Here is a 24,372-nt window from a genome sequence, read left to right as displayed (position 1 = left end):
AGACCTCTTGAGCCAAAGAATTAGCCAAGTTGTGAATGCAAAGAAAAAGTTCTTGAAGGAAATTCAAAGTGTAACTCCATTGAACACACAAACAGTAAGAAGGCATAACAGCTTTATTGCTGATATGGAGATAGTTTTAGTGGTCTGGCTAGAAGATCAAACCAACCACAACAATCCCTTAAACCAAAGCCTAATTCAGAGGTCCTAACAATCTTTTTAGTTCTGTGAAGGCTGAGAGAGATGAAGAAGCTGCAGCAGAAAAGTCTGAAGCTGGCAGAGGTTAGTTCATAAGGTTTAAGTAAAGAAATTGTCTCTCTAACATAAAAAGTGCAAGGTGAAGCAGCAAATACTAACATAGAAGCTGGTCCTAAAGAGGGTATTTGGGCAGGCCACCACAGCACCCACCAGGACATTCAAACTCCTTGAAATGCCCCAGGCACAGAACCATAGGTATAAGACCTTAATTCTGAAAAAAAAAGTCAAGAAATTACTGCCAAATTGAAACCCATAAGATTGATATATGTCAGTAAATCGAGCATCTGGTCAGTGAGGTGAGAGTTAAATTGTCAGTTAACATTAAATTAAAATGAAATCAAAATCAGAGGTACAGATTACCAGAGGTAGCCCTTGAATCACAAACTGGCATTATTCTACTGAAATGAAAGCTATTTCTTTTCTCTAGCCATCTATTTGAGGCTCCATCTCCTGAACATAATCTGTTTCTTCTGGATGCTGAAGTATGCTGTGAAAAATGGGACCATATTAACATAATAAATCCTGTTTTACAGCTTTAGCTCTGCCTATTCTTTGTTTTGTTTTTGTCTTTGAGCCCCCGGAAATGGTCTTGCAGTTATTTCTGGACGGTTCCAGAAGTGTTTTGTAAAGAAATATAGTTGATGTTCTTGCTTTATTTCCTAGTGCTTCCCGGTGTGGTCTAGGGCTAAGCTGCCCCAATGCTTGTAAAAACCAGTTAAGTATCTTGTCACTGATTCAGGGGCCCACTATTCCACTACTGTGCAGCCCCTGCTGGTCCACTGCCCCTACAGGGTATCGATGATCCATGAATCAGAGATGGCAGTCCAGCCTGTGGAGGTCTTCAGGTTTCTAACTACATTCCCTGAAGAAGTAGAAACATATTTCCCCACTCTGTGCCCCTCCCTCAACATGACTGGAATGAAAGCAGTATTACTTTTGAATCCATGCATCTCAGAGTGCAGTGCTTTGTCTTTCCTTTCTTCCTACTATCATTTACAACCACCGAGGGGTGACTCATAGTGACTTAAAAAAGGAATAAGCTCTAAGATCAATTCTTGTCTTCTCTCATCTTTTCTCTATCTCTATGCTGTAGGCAAAATAATGGGCCCCCAAAATGTCTATGTCGTAACCCTAGAACATGTGAATATGTTATATTGTGTGGCACGAAAGAATTAAGGTTGCTAATGAATTGACCTTAAAATAGGGAGATGATCCATGATTATCTGGATGGGCTATTACACATGGAAAAAGGAGGCAGGAGAATCAGAATTAGATAAGGCGATGCAAAGTTGAAAGTAGACATTGGAGTGATATAATTGCTGGCTTCAGATATAGAAGAGCTCCACGAGCCAAGGAATATTGGCAGCCTCTAGAAGCTGGAAAATTTAGAGGCCAAATTTCAATACCATGAAACTGAAGAGAGTGAGAGACTTTTCAGTTATAGAAAAAGACCCTTTGAGATTGCAAAGGACTAAGCTTCCTAACGCTGGACAGCTTCTCGTAAAATGAAGAAAGGTGGCAAGAGAATATTTATGTTGCTAATTTGTTCAAAAGGTTTGTCACGCTATATTTCAACTTAACCTTATTTTGTCATTATCATGATAATCGTGATTAAATCCTGATTTTTTAAAAGGAAAAAATAAAAAGAAGCTGGAAAAGGTTAAGAAATGGATTCTCTCCTAGAGCCTCTGAAAGGAATGCAGTTTTGCCAATACCTTAGTTTTAGCCCAGTGACCCCCATTTTAAACTTCTGACTTCCACAACTATGGCATAATAAATCTGTGTTGTTTTTAAGCCACTACATTTAATGGTAATGTGTTACAGCAATGATAGTAAACACCCTTACTCCAGCTCTTTCCTACTCCTACCAACAACATCCTCAGGCGAGTTGACTCAAGTAAATGGACCTGGTGGTTCTACCTCAGAGGCCTGCCTGAAATGTTCAGGCATGTTAAGACCCCAGGGATCCCTAAGAGAAAAATCTTTCCGTTTTGTTAATTTACATCTCTATCACCATCAGCTGAGGGAATGCAGGGTGGGGCAGGGAAGCCTGGAAGAGTCACTTGTCAAAGTAACTTCAGGTACAGTTCTGATGATGTGAAACAAATCTTTGGAAGCGTCTTAGTTCATTCAGATTGCTAACAAAAACACCACAAACTTGGTGGCTTAGAAACAATAGAAATTAACTTCTTACAGTTCTGGAAGCCGGAAGCCCTAGATCAGAGTGGCTGCATGATCTGCTTCTAGTAAAGGCCCTCTTCTGGCTTATAGACTGCAAATCTCTTGCTGTGTCCTTACCTGGTAGAAGAGGCAAGGAATTTCCATGGGATCTTTTTTCGAAGAACACTAATCCCACTCATAAGGTCTCTACCTTTATGATCTTCCCATTGGGCATTAGGATTTCAATATATAAATTTTAAGGGGACACAAGCATTCAGATTATAGCAGGAGGTAAAGATAAGGGAGTTGGAGAAACTGTCTAATTGTGTGCTTTTTTGGTGTGGTATATATTGTAGTAAGGAACTAAAGCTAAAACAAATAGTCCAATTGAATGTTTATATGAGCAGAAATTATTTTCTTAATAAGTACTTTATGACTTTGTGATCTATTTTGTTGCATTAATTTGATCAAGACCAGGTAAATTCTCCTAAACCAAATATTGTAATTGGCTTGCTAAATTACTGGGTAAAGTCGTATTTCCAAAGTCATACCTGTGTTATCAAGAAAATGGCTCTGATCATAAAGAATGAAATAATGCCGTTTGCAGCAACATGGATGGACCTAGAGATTATCATACTAAGTGGAGTAAGTCAGGGAAAGACAAATATCAATGATATCACTTGTATGTGGAATCTAAAACATGACACAAATAAACTTATTTACAAACAGAAACTGACATAGAAAACAGACATGGTTATCAAAGGGGACAGAGCGGGGAGAGATAAATTAGGAGTTTGGAGCTAACAGATATACACTACTATATATAAAACAGATAAACAACAAGATCCTACTATATAGCATAGAGAACTATATTCAATATATTTTAACAACCTATAATGAAAAAGAATATGAAAAAGAATATATGTATGTATCACTGAATCACTATGCTGTGTAACAGAAACTAACACAACATTGTAAATCAACTATACCTCAATTAACAGAACAAAAGCAAACAGAGAAAAAAAAAGGCTGTGATGATGCCTGATGACTAAACATAAAAGAATAGAGACTAAAGCCATTATTTTGAACAATATAATGAAGAAAATAAATTCCTGCTCAAAAAACTCTGGATGCACACTAGAACCACCTGAGGAGTTTCGTTTGCTTCCTATTGGTGATTTCTAGTCCCCACCCAGAGTTTTTTTTTTTTTTTTTAATTGGAAGTAGTGTGATTCTAATGTAAGGCTAGTATTGAAAACCACTGAAACACTTTCAATGAATGATTGGTTTGGACTCATGGCTTTTGCCCCCTGGCTCCATAAGCCCATTCTAGTGGTAATCTCCCCACTAAAACATGTTAGATCCAGTGAGACTTGCTCGTTGTCCTATATCAGTTGTCCAGCATCAGGGAAAGTAGTTGATCAGTTTCCTCCTCTAAACATCTATGGGAAGAAACCCACACACCTGATGTAGCATCAGCAGCAAACATGATGCTTTTTCATCACTACTGTCCAAACCAGCCAAATTCATCAGTGTAAGTAGGTTAAGTATTAACATTAAAAATTTGTTCAGAACTGCTAGTCCATTTTCTCTTTTAAAATCAATTTTAGACACGCAGGTGATGTAGCTTGTATAAAAACTATCCACAAGGAGAAAATGTTGTCATAGTGGAATTTTACACATAACCATAATGTATTCAAATAAGACTGAAAAAAACCTGTTTGAGAACAAATAAAGTCTATTTTGAAAGAATTTGCCTCATGTAAACCTCATGTCACTAACTTCCCACTATGCCATGTACATATTTGTCCCACCACATAGCCTGCATTTGCCTATGCTCTCAGATGACCTTGGTCTTCATCAAGAGTTGCTACAAAACATGTGCCGTAGAGGACAGCTGGCTCATCATCAAGTGACACCCTTGCTGCTCCTCTACTCCATACCCTGCAGTCTGTTATGCATGCCTCCAGCTACATTCCAACATTTAATTGTGCAGACCTTTGACCCTGTGGTTTTCATCAATTCCTGCCTAGTCCTTCTTCTGGATTCCTGATCCTTTATTTCACAGATTCCAAGCCCAGGCCTCTGGAATTATAACAATGGCCACTACTTGCTAGATACTGCTAAGAAAACACTAAATATTCAAATATCATCCCATTTTCTCTTTAAGATAACCTTATCCTGATTTTACAGATGAGGAATCTGAGGTACAGAGAGACTTACACAATTTGCCTTATAAGTCACTTTTCGCCAGGTTATGCTGTCATGACAAACTACCCCGAATTTTAATGGCTAACAGTACAGACTCGTGATAAATGTCAGGTGTAGGTCTGTGATTTGGCTGTGGCTCCCCCTACAAGTCTTCTTTATTCTGGGATCCAGACTGAAGGAGCAGGAGGTAAAGATAAGGAAGTTGGAGAAACTGTATAATTGCAACTTGTCCTTCCCATAGCAGAGGGAAAAGAATAAAGAAAAAATCATGCATTGAAACTTAAATCCTCTATTTAGACACAATTTTCATTATTTCTGCTCATATTTTATTGTCCAAGCAACTCTGATATTAGTGGGTATATGAGGGACTCCTCCTGCAGAGAAGGCTCTGAAGGAAGGACCCAGTAGACACGAGTTTCTAATATTTTAAGCAAATAATATAACCATAGTTGTCCAAAGTCTTACAGGCAGAAAGAGGCAAAGCTGGGGTCTGAATCGTGCTGTTTGACTCTCAACTACTGTGCTATGGTACTTCGATTTTCTTTTCTCTTTTTGATGATTTCATGTCTGATTTTAATGTCTAGCTCTACAGTCCTTACCTGTCCCTTTCTGATTTAGCTGTTCTCCCCAGATATAATTTTCTGGTCTGAGTGAATTGTATTCCTGACAAATAGGTCTTCAACTTAGCTGAACTGCAGGTCCCTGCCCTCTAATCGGCTTGGTTCCCCTGCTGCCCAAGTTCAGGGTAAGTTTTAGTCTGTTCCTCCAGCTTTTAACTCCACAGATCAAATAAAGGTATTCCCATCCTGGATATGGTGGATACAGACAGCCTCCTTACTGCTGTAAGGAAATTCATAGCAAACAAATTTTAGCAGTTTGTCCTTAAAACCTGAAGAACTATATTTAAACTTGGACAAGAAACTTTTTAGGGCGATTTCCTGTCAAGAAACAAATCCTTTCTTACGGCGGTTAAACATGGTCTATGGGAAGCCTTGTTTATTGCTGGTCTCGGGGCAGCGAGTTAGTGAGATTCTGTCAACACACTCGGATCATCTCAGGGTGAGTTAGCCCCTCCAAAAGCTACCCACTCATGTCGTCTTTCACCACTCTTAAAGAGAGGCCACAGATTTAAAGCTTTCTGTCTTTATTGCCAGTGTGAGATAGCAGCAGAATCTTGTATGCTTTACTTCCAAACAGAAAATATATTCTGCTGCTACAAGATCCAGCTTCAATCCTGTGTCACCCACCATTTAATTAACCATAAACGAGAGCTGAATTTCTCTTTTGTGGTACCAATTTGGGCCTGTTTTTTATATCAGCATTTGAGAAAGTCAACTTCTAACCTAAAAGTTGAGTTCATTTTTAAAAGAATTCTACTGGAAAAGAAAATAAATAGTAAGCTAAAACTGTCTTTCTTACAATCTTTTTGCAGAGTATGACCTCCCTGTATTCCCCTTTAAGGAACTGTGTTTACTTTCTCCAGTTACATATCCAACTATTCACGGAGGGGTCATCTCTATAGTTAGCAATGTACTAAACCTTATGTCCATTAGAGACGACGAAAGTAAGACAATTATGTATACAAAAGCATAATTAATAGTTTCAAACTCAAAACAAAGCTTCTTTCCAGAAGAGCAGTTTTTTTCCATACTAATCTGCCTCCCAATAAGCTCTTGTTCACATAGTAAGATTGAATATCTCAAAAACTATCATCTCAGTATGTTTTTTCACTTGACGGTTGACGTATATGAAATCATGATGAAGTGTAAAAAATACTATTCAATGTTTTTTAAATTTTTTTGGCCTTGTGATTTCTATGTGTGTGTATTTATATATATATATATAAATCAGAGGCCCCAAAGTTAGAATGAGACTTTTCTTTAAATGTTTGAATCATAATTAGATATTCTCTTTATGTGCCTACTATTAATTTTCATTACGTATTTTTGTGTAGATAAAATAGAGGAAACGAAAGTTAGGAAATGTGGTTCTGACCAAAGAATGATTATCTTCAATTTCCACCAATTTAAGAATGTGGACTCATTATTACCCAAGACTTAACAAAGAGGCAGTGCCCATTTAGACTTGGCAATCATGGTTTTACTCCCGCTGAAGCTTTATAATTTTCTGTACAAGTAGCAATCACTGCAGTAGTTTTGATTAAATGATTACCCATAGGCCTGCTCTTGAATGAAATGACAAATGTTCTCTGGAAAAATTCAAGTAGACACTGTAAACTTGGAAAATTTCTAGGGCATGAGTATGCTCCAAACAGAATTATGTACTAGTAATAGCAATGATCTATGACTCAAACATAATAATCTATTTCCTATAGAGAGGAGAAACTAGCTTCATTTACTAAAAATTATAGGAAAAAGTAAAAAGAAAATTTTTAAAGAAAGAACTTGGTAAAGTTCAAAACTTTCTTGAGCATTTGTGGAAAGCATGGTAGGTGTGCGTAAGCTAAGATGTTATACCTGTACCAGAAAGAACACCTTGGAAGGCCAGAGAATTTTGTCTTCTTCCTTTTCAGTCTCTACCATTTGTTTTCTTTGAATAAGAGAAAGATGATTTAGACACTCAGATAAGAAAAACTTAACAAATCTTGTTTTTATTTTATATGATCTAACTGATAAACAGTTGTGTTTCTAAAGAGTAATATTCTGTGCTTTGACTATATTGTCTTCATTTAAGTTTTTCATCCTTGTAAGACAAGAAACCAGTAGCCCAGAGCCTAAAGTTTCAAAGCATGAAGAATCTATGTATTTCTAAAAATACTCATAACTTAAAAATAAATATTTAACTTTTGCAATTTATAGGTTTTAAAGGAATATTCCATATTCTGCTTTGGAAATAGCAGAATTATTCAAGTGTCTAAGACTAGATTGTTCTAGAGACTTTTGACCTTAGAAAATCCTAAAATGATATTGATTATAACAAGAGTTCAAAGGAATATAGTGAAGGGACATTAATTTATGTCACTGATATCAAAACTAATTACTTGCTTTTGAAATTTGAGAGTTTTTACAAAAATAAACTATATGGGTTGTTACTTTATTTGTGTACCATAGAATAACCACTTACTTTGGGTGGATGTAAAAATTGTTTTCTTCATTACATCACAATCATACTGGAAATTTATATAATGATATTCTAACCAAAACTATAAACAAATAAACCTAACAGGTTTTAGAAAGGAAGCACTTGGGGACCAGGTTTTTATTCTGGCTTTGCCATTAAGTAGCTGTGTGATTAGTTTGTTGATTTCAGGGAACTAATCTATATGCTTCTATTTTCTTTCTCATCTGTAATGGAAGGGGAAGCCTTAAGGTTAGGACTCTGCACTGTTCATTCTAGCTCTAGTTTGGATTTTTGTTAAGCTCTCTGTAGGAATGTGGCTTGTTGGGGACTGAACAGAGGCCTAAAATCTCCATGGAAATAGAATGTATTAAATTGATTAATGAAAAACAAATGGAAGATTTTAGTAAATTTTCCCTTAATGGCAACAAAGAAGGTAAGGTCAACAGTGTAGAAGATAAGGATAGCATTAGCAAGGGGATGGCCAAGAGTAGAAGTGAAAGAGGAGAACATTTCTCACAGATGTCACCAACAATTGTCAAAGGAGAATCAGCAAGACTCTTTATAGCCAATGGCCTTTCTTCCCTAACACTGGTGATGACAGTATCTCTTGAGACTAAACAGTCTGAATGTGTGTGACGCCAGCAGAGGACAATGAAAGACAGAATGCCATAACTCTGCTACTTCATATTGACCTAACTCTTGGAGTTTACAAAGCATGTCTCCCATTTTGGCCAATGTTTCTTCCCAATAACCCTATGGCCGAGGCAGGGAAAGAATATAGTGGTTAAGTATATAGGTTTTAGAGTCAGGCAGTCTGGGTTCAAATCTCAGTCCCATCCCTCTTGGTTAGTTGACTTTGGACCATCCATTCTTATAACAAATGTGTACTGAAACTGCTTTGCTAAGCACTAAGAGCTTGGGAGACAAGTAATAGAGCAGATGATTTTAGATTGTGGTAAGTGCTCTGAGGAAGATAAAATAGGGTAATTAAATGTAAAGTAATGGGACTGGGGCTAAATGGGTTTGGGTTTCAGGTAAAACTACTTTAAGGAAGTGACATTTGAGATAAGATGAATGAGGAGTCAGCTATGTAAGGAACTGCTGGAAGAGTGCTTCCAGAAGAAGAAAAGCATGCAAAGGCCCTGTGGTGGGAAAGAGCTTACCTGTTCCAGCCAAAGCATTAGCCAGTGTCTGAGTGTTGTGAAAGTGGGGGAAAAGTACTGCATGATGAAATCAGAGAGATAATTAGAGACTGGATCATGTGTGAGACTTACGAGTATGAGAAGACATTTAGATTTTTTCCTAAATGCAATCAAACCACTAGAGCTACTTTTGCAAATAACATAACATTATATGTTTGATAATTTCAAAAGATTACTCTTGATACTCTAACAAAGTGGACAGAAGGACAGTGAGAGTGGAAGCAAAGATTCTAGTTATGAGATTATTTTAGTTATCCAGCCTTAGCTTTCTCATTTATTAAATGGTAACAGTAAGTACATCACAGATAATTTTAAGAATTAAATGAAAAAAGGGAATTGAGCAAATACAGAGTTCCGGCAAAGTTTGAACATTCAATAAATAGGAGTTGTCGCTGTCCCCCATTTACACATAAGAAAACTGGCTGTCTTGGAGGTTAAACAGCCAATATCTATAGCTGATCAGCCAATAACCAAGCTGTATAACTCCAAAACCAGTGTAAGTCTGTACACACATGATCAGAAAAAAAGTATCTTGAACTTACATTTCAATTCAACAAAAGTCTCTGAGACATATAATGTGCCAGACACTGCTAGGACTTGAGGATACCAAGGCCTCTGCCAAGAAGCTCAAAGTTTAGCGGGTGTGACAAATATAAACACAAACAATGTCTAACTGAAATGACACATACAGCAACAGATGTATGTCACTCACAGAGAGGATTTCACATAAGAAAAGTTATCTGTGCTGGGTTTTGAAGTGCTATAAATAATCACCACAGGGAAAGCAGCAAGAACAGCACATGAGGGGTCATGGAATAAGAAGCAGATTGTCATGTGTGGCAAACTGAGTGATATGAAACGACTGTCATAAACAGTATGTGAGGGAAGAAAGAGAAGTTGAGGTTGGGGGAAAGGGAGTCAGAGGTATAATAATTATGAACAAGAATAATTATAGGGTTAAAAGTGGAAATCACCAACTCTGTACGTTGAAAGTGAGTAGGATATCTGGACTGCCAGGAATGATGGGGCAACCGTGACATTAAATAAACAGCAAAACATGGCACTTGAGCATACTGCTTGACTTATGCTTCCTCATATGAGCTTGATAGCAGAGTGCACATATGTGGAGACTGAAGCTCAGCTGCTAAGTGCCTTGCCCAAGGTCACTCGGATGGCAAATGAAAGAACCAAAAGGAGAACTTAGACTGCATAGCTTTTGTTCAAGTCCCATCTATCAACTCCATTACTTGTCTGTGTGGCCTCTGTAATAGTGAAGACTGTTGAGAAAGAACTAGAGGCAGAACGTAGCAGAAGAGTTGGATGATAAGGGCACTGAGAGCATAAAGGAAGATTTAAAGAGAAGGTGAAGCAGAGAACTTGACATCTGTCTGATCATACCTGAATAGAGGTTAACATTGAGGAACTGGAAAGAAAATGGTAGTGCCTGGAGGACAGCAGGGACCCAGAGACTTTTGGAAGTAAGGAAAGGAGGGAGGAAGAAAAGATGGGAAAGAAAGAAGAAAAGAAGACTCTGGAGAAGTAATGGGAGAAGAAAGAAGTGAAAGACAGGAGAAGGAAAGATAAACTGCAGACAGGCTGTGGGGGAAATTGTGGCTAGAGCATGCGGATGACCATGCCAGGGGAAATGTCCCAGTAAATGAATAAACAGGGACATAAAACCCTAAATGGATATATACAAAGAGTTGGTAGTTCAAGGGTTACAATAGTGGGGCTGACATCGTTTGCAGCTGGAGAGGGTTGCAGGAAATGTTCCTCTCCCCATTGTTTCAAAACCTGTGTGCCTTCTCCACATGACCATGTTTTCTGAACCTCAAATAAAGACACTCAATCTGATAAAGGAATTTTCTGCCACTTTCAAGGGGGAAGAATAATCTGAAAATGTAGCTTGTTGGCATTTTTAGGATTGTTCATGAAAAAGAATTGCAGTAAGAGAATATTTGAAATGGGGATAGCTCAGAAAAATTCCACAATATGTAATAATAACAATTAATCCTTTTTGAGTGCCAAGCATTGTTCTAAGGGCTTAAGTAATTTAATCCTCTCGACAGTCCTATGAAGTAGATTCTTTTATTATCTCCAGTTCACAGATAAGGAATCAACCTGTGGCACGGTGGGGTTGAGTGACTTCTCAAGGTCACACAAATAGCAAATAGCAGAGTTGGCTTTGAGATTTGTTGCTCCCCACCACTCCGTGAAATTCCCAAAGGGCCTGATTACATTTCTTTTCTTTCTCTTTAAAGGCGATGTTATCTCAAAGACTTTTGGAACAGAAAGGTTATGAATTTTATAGGTTCGTTTAATGTACATCAACAAGTTTAACTCACCACTTAAAATATTTGCATATGTGTAAGTAAAACATTTATGAACCACCAGATAATTTAGGCAAAGACCTTTGAAATCTTCATAGGAAGCTGACATGAACTGTTCTCTTTCAAAATGAAAAATATCTTCCCAAACAAAGGTGAAAAGTCCCAAGCCAAACACTAAAGTAGGTAGTATTTCTTTCTCTGTTGCTTTATGAAATATTGGCAGCCAGACATATTTCTCAACTTTAGAAGACATAAATCTTTCAGAGGGAAACCAAATTTTGTTGGTTTGGCTGCCAAACTATGACTTCAGCCTTGAATCTCATCTCAGAAAACTGTAAACACCCTTTTCCTCCCCTGTGTTTAATTTTAAGCGTATCTTCCCTTCCCGAAGACCATCTTTCTTCCTTTTGGGTGACTGTCTCTCACCTCTATCTTATCCTGCATGCCAGTCTGTGTGTGCTGACCTGCCGAGAGACCGGCTGCCCGGCCGATGTCAAGCCCTCTGAATTCTCACCTCATGCTCACTCCCCACTTCCCTCTACTTTTCATCTTTTTCTTTTTATTAACAGTTCTTGGCTTTCAATTCACATTCCACTGAGGGTTGATGATTTTGCTCTGGAGGTCTTTTCCACAGACCTGCTGCTGTCTCCCTTATCACAGTGACCCCAAGGCTCGTACTTTGTGCCTATATGACAAAGGGATTCAGAGGTTTCAGTTAAAAATGGTCTTAGTGCACTTTTCTAGTAACTAAAGACTAATTGAATAGGTCAACCCATGAGCAATTAAGTCTAAGTCTACATAAAAATGAAAACATGTGCTTCAGGGTGAAAGAATTAATGAGCCTGGGGATGGGGAAGGGATGGTGTTCACTCTCCAGAAATGCAGAAGAGTATAGAGGGGAAAAAAACACCGGCTAGAAGATTGTAGAGTAGATCAAATAATGGTTCAAGTTCTGACATATAGACAAACCAGCTGTATGACACTGGACAGAAAATCATACTATCATCCACTCTGGATATCAGGTTTTTTTCATACTTAAAGCACTAGACTATGTAGATTCTAAACCTCGTTAAATCTTGGAATCACTTGGAGAATTTTGGAGTGTCAGAAGAAAAATATTTTGGTCTAGGGTTTCAAAACTGATATACTTAATTAGCCTGAAGACTAGAGCCCTAGAATCTGAATATATGATTTAATGTAGCTATCCCAGCCTAGATCTGAGGACCAGCATTAGGGGACCATTTGATTCATTAAAGTCTTATGCTTAAGTTCCATTAGCACTTCCCAGGTAATGTAAAGCATAGAATAGTAACACCCACTGCCGTCCACGAATGAGCTTCAGAAGGAGCTAGTGCTGACCTGGGCCACAGAAAGAGCCAGAAGAGCTGAACTTGTTGCTTTGGATTAGTTTATCAGCTGCTTGGTTGCTCACAGGTCTGAGTACAAGTAACAGGCAATAATTCCTTCTCCTAGGTGATTTTTCTGTCTTAATGTATTAAAATTACACTCACTTGCAAGGTCGTTCCTAAAAGTAGGTGTGTTATTTAGCTATTATCTGACCACTTCTGCTTGAATCTTAAGGTACTGGTCAGATTCCTGCTGTAAGATTATTTTGTTGATTATCAGAGTCTTATTTGTGTATGAAGGTGCAATGAGAGGAGCCGCATAAAGCTGCAGTTCACAAGAGCCAGGTGACGGCAAGGCCGTTCAGGAATTAGATATCTGTTGGGCTCATTTCCTTTTTGCTACCAAGAGTCCTTTTTTTTATATATATAAAAACATTGATTTCTTTTAGGATAATTATCTCTTTAATTCTTAGCTAATTACCCCAGTTTAATTACTGGTTCCCTTTCTTCATCCCTTCCTCTAGCTGTTTCTGTTCTTAGTTAATTCTGCCATCACTTCCACAGGGGTACTTTCTTACTGCTTGAACTTGGGCTTGACCACATGATTTGTTTTGGCCAATGCAATATTAATAGAAGTGATGTAAGTAGAGACTTCATCTTCGCCTGTACAGTGGAGCTCACACTCTTGTACTTGGCTATGGGAAGAGCACCCCCATGCAGCTGCTGCACCTCATCTGAGCCCCAAAAGAACAAGTATGGAGCACACCTTCACCACCTGACCCACATCTTTAAGCAGAGCCACAGAGATGAACCCAGCTTAGATCAGCTGATCCCCAGCCTGTATGCAGATGCCTGAGGAAGTATGATTTCAAGCCACTGAGTTTCAGAATGGTTTGCTACACTGCAATAGCTGATTGATTCAGTAGGTCAGTCAAGATTTCCTGCCTTCCCCTAGTCAATGGGTGACAGGTGATCCTGTCCAGATCTCTTCTCACAGATCACAAACCAACGATGAAGAGTTGGAACTGCCTCAGCCTCAGCAATCAACTGTTCCCTAAACATTCTTCCTTAGTTGCTGATACACAGACCATTTGCGCTTCCCTGGTACTTGTTCTTTCCTTGGTGGTTCACCAAAGTTTTCTCATGCTTTGCTGGTTCCTCATATTCATCTAAGGGGATTTTTTATTATCACTTCCTTGTGTTATCCCTTATGTTTATATCCTAATCAGTTCTTTTTAATTTATTAGGGTCTTTTCTATTGCTTGCAACCAAAAAATCTTAACTGTTACTGAGTAACTCAAAGAAAGAATGAAAGGATGCCCAAAGTGAACTTGACCTAACTCACAATGTGGTGGTGGTGGTGAGGGGTTGTTAGCTAGGTTTTCCTAGCCCCTTTCTCACATTAAGCCTACATTTATCATGAAAAAAAGAAATCCCATGAATTTATTATTCTTATAAATTGTTACTAATAAACAGGCCTACTAAGGTAGAAAATATTTTGAATTTTTGTACAGAATTTCAGAAAACAATTCAGTAAGCTACTTATAAGCAAGTATTATTTTAAAAAATACATGACTCTCCTACAATAACTCCACAGCTAGAAGTGGACAGCACAAATCCTATTCTGAGATCCTACTGGCTGCCTGAGATGAAAGTCTAGAATGTCACCTGAAATCATGCTCCATATCTGTTAATACTAGAAAACTACCAATTCTTCCTTCAGGTTATATTTTCCTCTTTTTGCAACAGTCTCATCTTAAATAAATGACATAGGTTTCATTGAAAATGATCACACTGATAGGGTGAAGGGTAATCGGAATCTTCAAGTACATTTAAATTTTACTCATCAATGGTCCAACCATTGAGCACTGATAATTTAGAGATTTCTATGCATTACCATGGACATTACATAACTTTTTAGAAAGTCAAATATGTGCCATAAAAATGTGCAGCAACATAGGTTCTGACAGATGTTAAACATCCTTTTCCACCAGAACTATGAATCTTTGTTTCCATGAATTTTGAAAAAAAATTACCCAACATCTTTGAAATGAATATACAACAGAAAATAAATCCATGACAATCAAAAAGTGACTCAAAGGAAATAAGCCTCTAGAAAGGGAAAAAATAAAAGCGGCTGCCAGACCCCCATGCCACACCCATAAATTGTTACACAGCTGTTACCACCTCCAGTGATGATGTTTTACCAAACCAAAGACTAAGTATTCCTGGGATGATACGTTAGGTTCCTCATCCAGGCATCTCTGTATATCTTATGCATTCCAAAAGCAAGGAAAATTGGTTCTTCTCCAAGTACAAAGCTTTGGTGGAAAAGGGGACATTTTTCGGGCATGTGTCTCCTGGCAGAGCTCTAGGCAGAGGTAGTATCCCTGAGCGTTCTTTCCTTTCCAAAAGACTCTGGGATTGTGTTGACAGCTTATCTTCAGAACACAAGGAGAGTGTCCAGGAAACACAAAAACAGTGGATTAAGAAACCATTACTCCAATGAGAAAGTGGAAAATGTGGTAATAGAATGGAGGAATTTTGTTCAGAATCCTAGAGTTTGCTGTTACTCTACAGACTGTATAAAAATATCTTTAATTATGTTCTCGAGTAATCACTAGGACACTTCTTTCCAGTTTTTGTTTTTTTCTGAACCAGTTGTTAATTTCTGATCTAGCAAATATCACCGTTTCCATAATTTGCATCAGAAGTCTTTGATGAAAATTCTTATTACTTTATGAAGTTTACTATTAGAGGTAATTTTTTATTATTGAAGCATAGTCAGTTTACAATGTTGTGTCGATCTCTGGTGTACAGCATGTTTTGGTCATACATATACATATATATTCCTTTTCATATTATTTTTCATTATAGGTTACTACAAGATATTGAATATAGTTGCCTGTGCTATACAGTATAGAGGCAACTTCTATTTCACTTACAAATGAGTGTGAAGAAATGGATGAATCCTACAGTAAACCTACAACCATGGCAAATCAAGCTACCCCACTGAACAAACCTTTATTAAAATTATTATTTATGAGCCAGGCACTTTGCTAGACAATGGAGAGCCATAAATGAATAAAATAGTATCCTTGTCTCAGGGAGCTCATAGCCTAGAGAGAAGAAATTCCAGAATTTAAATTTAATAAATAGTTTTCAATTCTACAGCACAGAGATAAAGAGTCCTGACTCATATACCCAACATCTTTCTTAGAAGTATGATACAATGGTTGTGGGCATGCTCAAGATTCACAATGGCTGGGACTTGCATCTAAAGTCCGTCACTCACAACCTGGGTGACTGTTAAGTTAGGTAGTTTCTGTGAACTTCAATTTTATCAACTTTAAAATGGGGACAAAATCATAGCTACCTCACAAGTTTTGATGAGAATTAAACTGAGATTATACATGTAAGAAATCTAGTACAGAGCCTGGCTTAGAGTAAGCCCTGAATACATATCAGCTTAAATTATTACTGTGTGCCAGCAGCTATGCTACACACGTGGGTGTGCCGAGATTAGTAAATTACTGTCACTGCCATTGAAGGTCATGCAATGCAGTGTGAGAGACATCCCCCTCTGTAGGTTATGCCATTCAGAGATTCCACTGTTTTCTCCTTTAGCTGAACTTTGAGTGCTCCTTCTTTGCCCTTCCATGAACTTTGATCTATAATTTGCTTTATCCTGATAACTAATGATGCTGATCACCCTTTCATATGCTTATTATCTGTTTATGAAATGTCAGTCTAAGTCTTTTGTCATTTTAAAATTAAGTTTTCTGATTTTTTTTCTTGTTAGTTTGTAAACTTTCCTCTGTTGTTGTGACTGTAACGCTACTCTGTGGCTTGTATTTTCACTTTCTTAGTGGTATCTGTTCTTACATTTAATGAAGAATTTATCAATCCTGTTTATTTCACCTAGAGTCTCTGTGTCTTTAAAACATTGTTTGCACACCCCAACATCTCTTATCTTTTGAAATTTTATTATTCTATGTTTCACATTTATGTCTTTGATCCACTGGAAAATGGTTTTATGTGCAGTGTGAAATACGAAGTAAAAGTTCTTTTTAAAAATCTCTATGGATATTCAACTGATCCAACACCATTTACTGGAAAGAGCAATCTTTCCCCACTACATTGCAATGATGAATTAGGTGACTTTAAACGTAGGTTCTCTCTCTGGTTCCTCTACTATATTCTATTTGTGTCTTTTCCCACACCAATACAACACCAATAAGTTAGTTACTTTAACTTTATAATAAGGTTTGGTATTTGGAAATATAAGTACTCTCATTTTGTCCTTATTCTGCAAAACTTGTTCAAAAATAAGTATATCAGTTTCCACCACTCCCTCCATAGACTATAATTTATTGAGTCTACAGTATCAACATTCTTCAATTTTGAATCTTCCAATCCATGAACACGATATAGCCACCATTTGTTTAGGCTTTAATTTCTCATAGCAATGTTTTCTAAGGTTTTTATTTTTAGAGGTCTTATACAGCTTTCTTGATATATTTTTCCTAAATCATTTGTTTTGCTCTTAGAGTAAATGATGTCATTTAAAAATTTCATTAAATTTTTTGTTGTTGTTAGTATAATAGATTTTTATATATTGATCTTGTAGCCAATTACCTTACTAAATTTATTAATCCCAGTGCTTTATATATAGATCATTTTGATAATTTTCTATGAGCACAATCATGCTATCTACAAATGGCAGTTTTATTTCTACATTATATGATTTTAAATACTGTGCTAATAATTTTAAAATTTAGAAGAAACGAACAAATTCCTTTTTAAAAATTAACTATCAAAATTGACAGAAGGAACAGAAAATCTAATTTTTCTTATATTTGTGATAAATTTACTATAAATTTAAACCTTTTTCACAAAGAATATTTCATGCCTTGGGAGATCCTTTGGTGAATTCTTACAAACGCTTAAGAAATCATATTATTGAAAATTCAGCCATCAGTTTAATGTTCCTTTGAAGGTAATGTATCTTTTTATCCTATGGATGCTTTTAGGATTTACTTTTTATCTTTGTCTTTCAGCAGATTTACTATGATGTTCTCTGATTTTGCCTTGTTTTTGATTTATAGATATTCTTGATTCAGTGGGCCATCCAATAATTTTGGATAGTTCTAGGCCATGATCTTTTTAAAGAAACTTCCCTCCCATTCTGTATCAGTTTTCTTTCTGGATACCAACTACACAGAAGTTCAGTCTTTTCACTGTGTCCTATATATCTCCTATGGTTTTCAAAGTATCTTTTCTCTCTCTCTTTGCTTCAATCTATATATTTTCTACTAACCTATCTTCTAGTTTATTAATTCTTTTTATGTTTGTCTAATCTGCTGTTAAGAAACTATAAAAAATCTTTATAATTCATTTAATTTACTGTGAAATTATCTACCATCCCCATCCCCTTTTTCTTGAATACAGTCATAATTTTAAAGTTCATATCTGTCAGTTTCAACAACTGGATAATTTTTGCAATTGTTTCTATTTTCTTTTGATTTTTGTAGGTTTGGTTATGTTTCTAGGCATGCTTAGTAATTTCTGAGTGAATGCTAAATGATGTGTATGAATTACATAGTTTTGCTGGGTGATGCTACCTCCTCCAGAGAGGGTTTAGGTTTCATCTCTCAGGCACACGGAATAGAGGTATACTGCCGTGATTAAGTAAAGGCTAGTCTATTTCTGGTTTCCTATTATTCTTAGGGAGCAGGCTTTCAGGGTTCTCTGCTAAAATCCTAGGGTGTTTATTAGAGCTCCTCCTCTTTAGGAAATACTGAAGCTGTGATAATCTCTCATTAGCTTAGTAGTTACTTTATACCTATTTCTCAGTATCTTGCCCTGTTCAAGTATTGATTAGTGGTCACAAAATGCCTTGAGGGGACGTTGCCTACAAAATGTAGGTCTCATTTTTCTATGATTCTCTTCTCTCTAGAATCTTAGCATTCATGTCCTGGCTATTTTGGTTGTTCTCCAATGCCTTCAAAAATTTTTTTAAATTGTTTTTATTGTTTCACTTTACCCAACTTTCAAAGTTTTCTTATAGGACAATTATTCAGATGCCAGGTATTCCATCATAATTGGCAGCAGAATGGTCCTTAACATATAATTTTGTATTATCTCATTTAGACAAAACAGTATGAGGAATTTAGGGCAGCTGTAGTGATATCTACTTTCCAGATCAAGAAATGGAAATTTAGAAGCATTGATTCCCCTAGATTGTCAGTAAACTGAACTGCAAGTCAGTCCTAGAATCCTTGTCATCAGCTATTAAACACTGGTATAAAATAAAGTGCCAGTGACTATCAAATTTTAATCATCAATAGACCAATTAATCATGTTTCTGAATAATTATAATTATTGATTTTTTCTGAAAAGTCATCTTAATAATTTAAACAAATATAAAGCATGATATATAAGATATAATTATCATTAATGTATCATTTCTTATTGAAGATTGGGATGGTTTTGTTTGGCATCCTCCACAAAGAGAAACATTACTCTTTTACTTCAAATCATAAGTTCTGTACCTAGTTTTCTTTTTTTAGTATTTATATTTACTATGCTAGACTATTCTTTGCATCATTGAGAATGCTAGCATTCGTTTGAAGATTCTGTCAGAGAATTTGAGATATTTCTATTACACATTGAACCAAAAACATGGAAAGAATTCTCTGAATACAATTTTCAGTCCTCTTTTACCAATGAGGTCAGTGAGCAGAACACAAACTGGAGGCTTCAAAGTTTCAAACTGCAACATAAGTAAAAGGATTATTATCCCTATCCTTTAGCTATATCAACATCTGGAAAGTGTTTATATTCTGTTATTTGAATGTCATTTTCAAAAGAAGTAAATTAATCATTAACTTATTTCTCTAACAAATGAAGCAAAATATCAAGTGTTGAGAAAGTATCAAAATAACAGATACTACCTTTGTAACAGATAAATATCACTGTTATAGTTAACATTAAAAGTGATGACATTTCAACTTTAAAATAATAGTTTCAATCTACTAGAGAATATACTGAGTTATGTCACTTGAATGAACCATTTCAAATAGAAAAGATTTTTACTGGTATTATCAATTTTATGAAGACATTTAAAATTTTACTTATTATTTCAAGGATTTGTCTTGATAATTTCCATCTTGAAATGCAAATTAACACCACAATGATGTCCTTCTACATATCTATGAGTGTGGGCAAATTTAAAAGTCTGACAATGCCAAGTGTTGCTGAAGATACAGACCAAGAAATTCTCAGAGCTGATATGAATAAAAACTGGTTCAACCACTTTCAAAAAGTATTGTCCTTACCCATACACCCATATTGACAAAACAGTATCTTATGACCAAACAATACCAAACATTACATTCCTGGGCACATACCTAGAGAAATACATTCACATGTGTGTCAGGAAACACGTAAAAGAAAGTTCATGGCAGAAATTGTTGCAATAGCTGAAAACAACCATCAGGAAGTAAGGATGTTAGGATGGGTAAATAAACTGTGGTTGTTAATATAATGTAAATTTGTACCACAAGTAAAGCTGTACAGAGCTCTAGTTTAATTGTGGAATTTTGTACCACAATTAAACTAGAGCTCTGTACAACAAATGGATTGAATCTTAAAGATATTGTTTAATGAAAGAAAACTTTTTTAAATAATGCACTTATATAAAGTTTAAAACCAGTCAGTATTAGCCATCTTATTTAAGGCTATATACAAAAGCAATAGAAGTTAAGGAATATCAAGGAAAGAATTATCATACATATCAAGATAGTGTTTTTTAATCTAAAAGGCATAAGGAAATGTGATTGAGAAGGGATACCCAGGGGCAGAGAGGTGCTTCTTCAGAGTCAGCAAGATTCTATTTCTTTACTTAGATAGTGGTTAGAAGGGTGTTCACTTTCTAATGACTCATTATATTGTACATTTATGTGCTATGCACCTTTCTCTATTTGTATTTCAGCATTTTAAAAGTTATGAGAATTTCCTCTTGGGACTCAGCATATATACTTCAGTATGGAAAAGAATAATCTCGTTTTTCAGACTAAGCTAAAAAGACATACACCATCTGATTATACCCACAATTTCTGTATTTCCTTCAACACAAAACCAAGATAAGGAGGCATATTGTTGATCATCAGCCATGATACCTTATTAGTAACAGCACCAATACTCTTTTCCCCATGTACCTCATGCTTCAGAAAAACACCAATGACAGACTAATAATGTCCTCAAAGTATAGATTTGAATGATTAACAGAACAAAAAACACCATCAAGCACTTCTCTATGTACATGTCACACATTCACAAAGACCTGATTCATACTTTGTTCACTGGTAGTTTTGCCAACTTAAAAGCAAAATTATCTCCCAGACCACAAACAGTACATGCCATTAATGTTCCATGATGTACAAGTGTCATAGGATAGGGAAATTTTGCCAGTACCTATGCTTTCCATTTGAACTCATTATTTGTTACTAACTTTTAGCTAGTTTTACCAGCTGTCTTGAAAAAATATGACTTGCACCTATACCTGTTTTTGCCACAAGGAATGCAACTTCTGAATTATGCCTCTGTAGTTTTGATATCCCCATTTTCTTTAGCAATAAAATCTAGCAACTTAAAACTGGAAAATATTTCTACAGGAAAAAATCATTTTTAAAACCAGAGAGGTACATAATACTTATATGAAAAGATTTGATGGCTTCATGCCACTATTTAACCAAGTTTTTTTATAAAAGTCAATTTACTATACACCAGGATTAAATGATTGCTAGTCTTTTTAAATAAAATTTTCCATTGTTTAGTTTTGGATTTCCTTTTTTCACTTTTTATATCTGGCTGCTTTTCCCTTGTCTCAGCACATATGTAATCATATTCTGCATTCACTCTGAAACCTGGTCACTAAAGATGGTAATGGTGGTGTTGTATTTCTGTCTCTACTTTTACAACTATCTTCATATTTGCATAAACTTTTATGTTATTATTTCTTTAATAAAATTAGAAATCTAATAATAAACCCCAATAGTAACAATTTAAAAAGAGGCAAATATAACAAATGTGAACAGTAACGTGGTAATTATGTGAAAATAAATTAACCTGAACGCACTGCAGCCAATTTATTGATTGGAGGCTAAGTCCTCATTATCAAAATCCTTGCAACCTGTGGGCTACCTTCAGGTTACTAATGACTACCTAAGAACATAGCAGACCTCAGTGAGAATTAAATTTAATCTTGCGTTTTAAATTTGTTAAATATCTGTAAGCAAAGTTTTTTAAAAAAACTCTTTCTTCTGAAATTTCTAAACAATTTGCTGAAAACCCACCGGAGGACACAAATGATTTATGGATTACACTTTGGGAGGCATTGCTTCGTATCACGTTACAATCTTTAAAACCATGAAAACCAAAACCAAAACTTTCAAAACCAAAAGAGCCAATTTTAGGACCCATGGAAGTCTAGTTCCTAGCAATTCAGTTCAAAGTGATTTATTTCTTAGCTTGTTCTATGACAAATTAATAAAATATATATATATATCATGGCTCTGCCCAAAACAATGATGAAGGTTATGGCCAGCGTTTTCTAAAACTGAAATTTAGATCTCAGAGCTCCACCTTACTTTCTGCTATAGTCAGTCTTGGGCTCACAGTTGTCCTATGTACTAATAACACAGCAGATAAAGGAACTCAGAGATGGGAACAGCTTCCCTAAAAAACTCCCTTCTTGGCAATGCAGAACTTTAAGGTGAGATTCATATGTGAAAAGTCGGAACGCTTACCTCAAGAGCAAAGCTGCCAGCTGGGCCGGCCCCGCCTCTGAGTTGGGATCCAGACACCAAATCTTATTTTTCCGAAGTTGTTGCATTTTTTCACTTTTATCTCATTGCCTGAAATGAACAAATTAAAGATCATCTGGGATTAATTTGCACACTTCCTAAAAACACAAATAGCATGAGATTATTAAGAAGTTATTCCTACCTCAGTACGGTTTTATATATTAAAGTATAGTTGATTTACAATTTTGTCATCGAGCACAAGTTCCTGTGTCTGAAGCACACTGAGGCCAAATGGTACTGAAAACCACGAGCCCCGAGCAGTGGAAGTTTTACTGCAGGGCTGCGCGACGGGAACGGATCGCTCCTGGGCCCAAAAACCCAGAACTCAGAGAACAGTTTCAGGTGAGCCTTTTTAAAGGCCGAGTCGGGGAGGGGGATACCAAGGTATGTGATCAGCTGTGCACAATTCTCAGATTGGTTAATTGTGATCAATCTTTAGGTGCCAGAATGTCTGGGGGCTACGTGCTCATGATCCTAAAGCAGTTAATTTCTTCCATTTGGTGGTGGTTTTTAGCATTTGAAAAACTCAGGGAATATGCATGAAATACTATTATCTGGGTGCTTTAGAGAGGAGCTACAGCAAAGGAGATGGGGGAGGAGTCTGTCCAAGGAAGGTTCTATAGGATCCTGCTCGGTTACAATAGCATATTAGTTTCAGGTGTACAGCAGGCATAGTGACTCAATATTTTTACAGATTATACTCCATTTAAAGTTATTACAGGATAATGCCTACAATTCCCTGTGCTCTAAAATATATACTATTTTGTACATAGTAGTTTATATTTCTTAATCCCTTACCCCTATCTTGCCCCTCCTGCCTTCTGTCTGCCCACTGTTAACCACCACTGTTAACCACAGATATTTTCTATATCTGTGAATCTGCTGTTTTGCCCCGGGGGCAGGTCAGCATGCATGTGCTCTTCAGGAGTGGAGTCCAGGCTTCCCATCATCCACCGTTAGCCCAGCAAGTCCTCCAACCAGCCAAGGGGGCTCATCTCCCCCAAGTAGGACCCCAGGACTGGGGCACTCAACCTGTGGCTTTCACTGCTCACTCCCCTCGTATACTCCCTTTTCCTATGATTCCCCTCCCAGAGATCTCTATCTGATCATTTTTCTTCCCTTCCTACATGATTATGTGTATGTTTATTAAAGCCTTGGTTGTATCAGAGTCCTTCTGCCAGTTTCCAGTTAGTTTCTAGTGAGAATTGTTCCACATATAGATGTATTTTTGATGTGTTCATGGAGGAAGATAAGCTCCATGTCCTCTTACTCTACCATATTGATCCTTTCCTTTCTAGCACAAATTATTTTGGTCACTAGGCATTCCTTCTGATGAAACCAAACTGTTTGGATCAAGGTAAGTGAAAAACTGTACATAACTGGCTCTACACTTAAGACAACAGGAAAGGAGGGTTTCACAATTTAAAAAAAAAAGTCTAAGAGAACATGAAACAACTAAGACCTGAAAAATTATTGTGAAAAAGTAAGAGAAAAATTATGAGTTTTTGGAAAAGGGTGCCAAATCAGCTTTGTCTCTTCCAAAATGTTGCTTGGGATAACCCAACCAGGAATGCCAGAAGAAACTTTTTTTCCCTTCTTATTCCCTTACTCTTTGGTCTCATGCCCCAAGACTCCTATATAAATGGGATACAGGTTTGCATCTTGAAACTGTTGAAATAACTTTCCAGTCCAGAGATGGAGCTGCTCCTGCCTGGAGTGCCACATTAGCAAATGCAAGTTAGATAATGTCTGTGTCTCTGTAAATCTGCCTCTTGCTCAGAAATGCAGTATATCCAGTCAGCCAATCCCCAAATCCCAAGCCAACTCTGGGCCTTCTCATCCCAAATAAGGTTGACTACGTGGCCCCAACCAATCAGGTATTTTCTATTTGTCTCTCTTTTCCTTATTCTTTATCCTA

At 36.6% G+C, this 24,372-nt stretch overlaps 1 long non-coding RNA gene across 1 annotated transcript in view; it reads right to left on the bottom strand.

Annotated features, from left to right (window-relative positions):
• Positions 1-24,372, bottom strand: part of LOC140696067 (uncharacterized) — a 527,390-nt gene that overhangs the window by 234,714 nt on the left and 268,304 nt on the right. Inside the window, exon 4 of the long non-coding RNA XR_012072059.1 lies at positions 22,398-22,505. This is a non-coding gene — a long non-coding RNA (uncharacterized lncRNA). The remainder of the gene's footprint in view (positions 1-22,397; positions 22,506-24,372) is intronic.

The sequence above is a fragment of the Vicugna pacos genome, chromosome 4 (assembly GCF_048564905.1).
Source record: "Vicugna pacos chromosome 4, VicPac4, whole genome shotgun sequence".
NCBI lineage: Eukaryota > Metazoa > Chordata > Mammalia > Artiodactyla > Camelidae > Vicugna > Vicugna pacos.
Note: the sequence above shows the minus strand (reverse complement) of the source record. Positions and strands in the feature narration are given on the sequence as shown.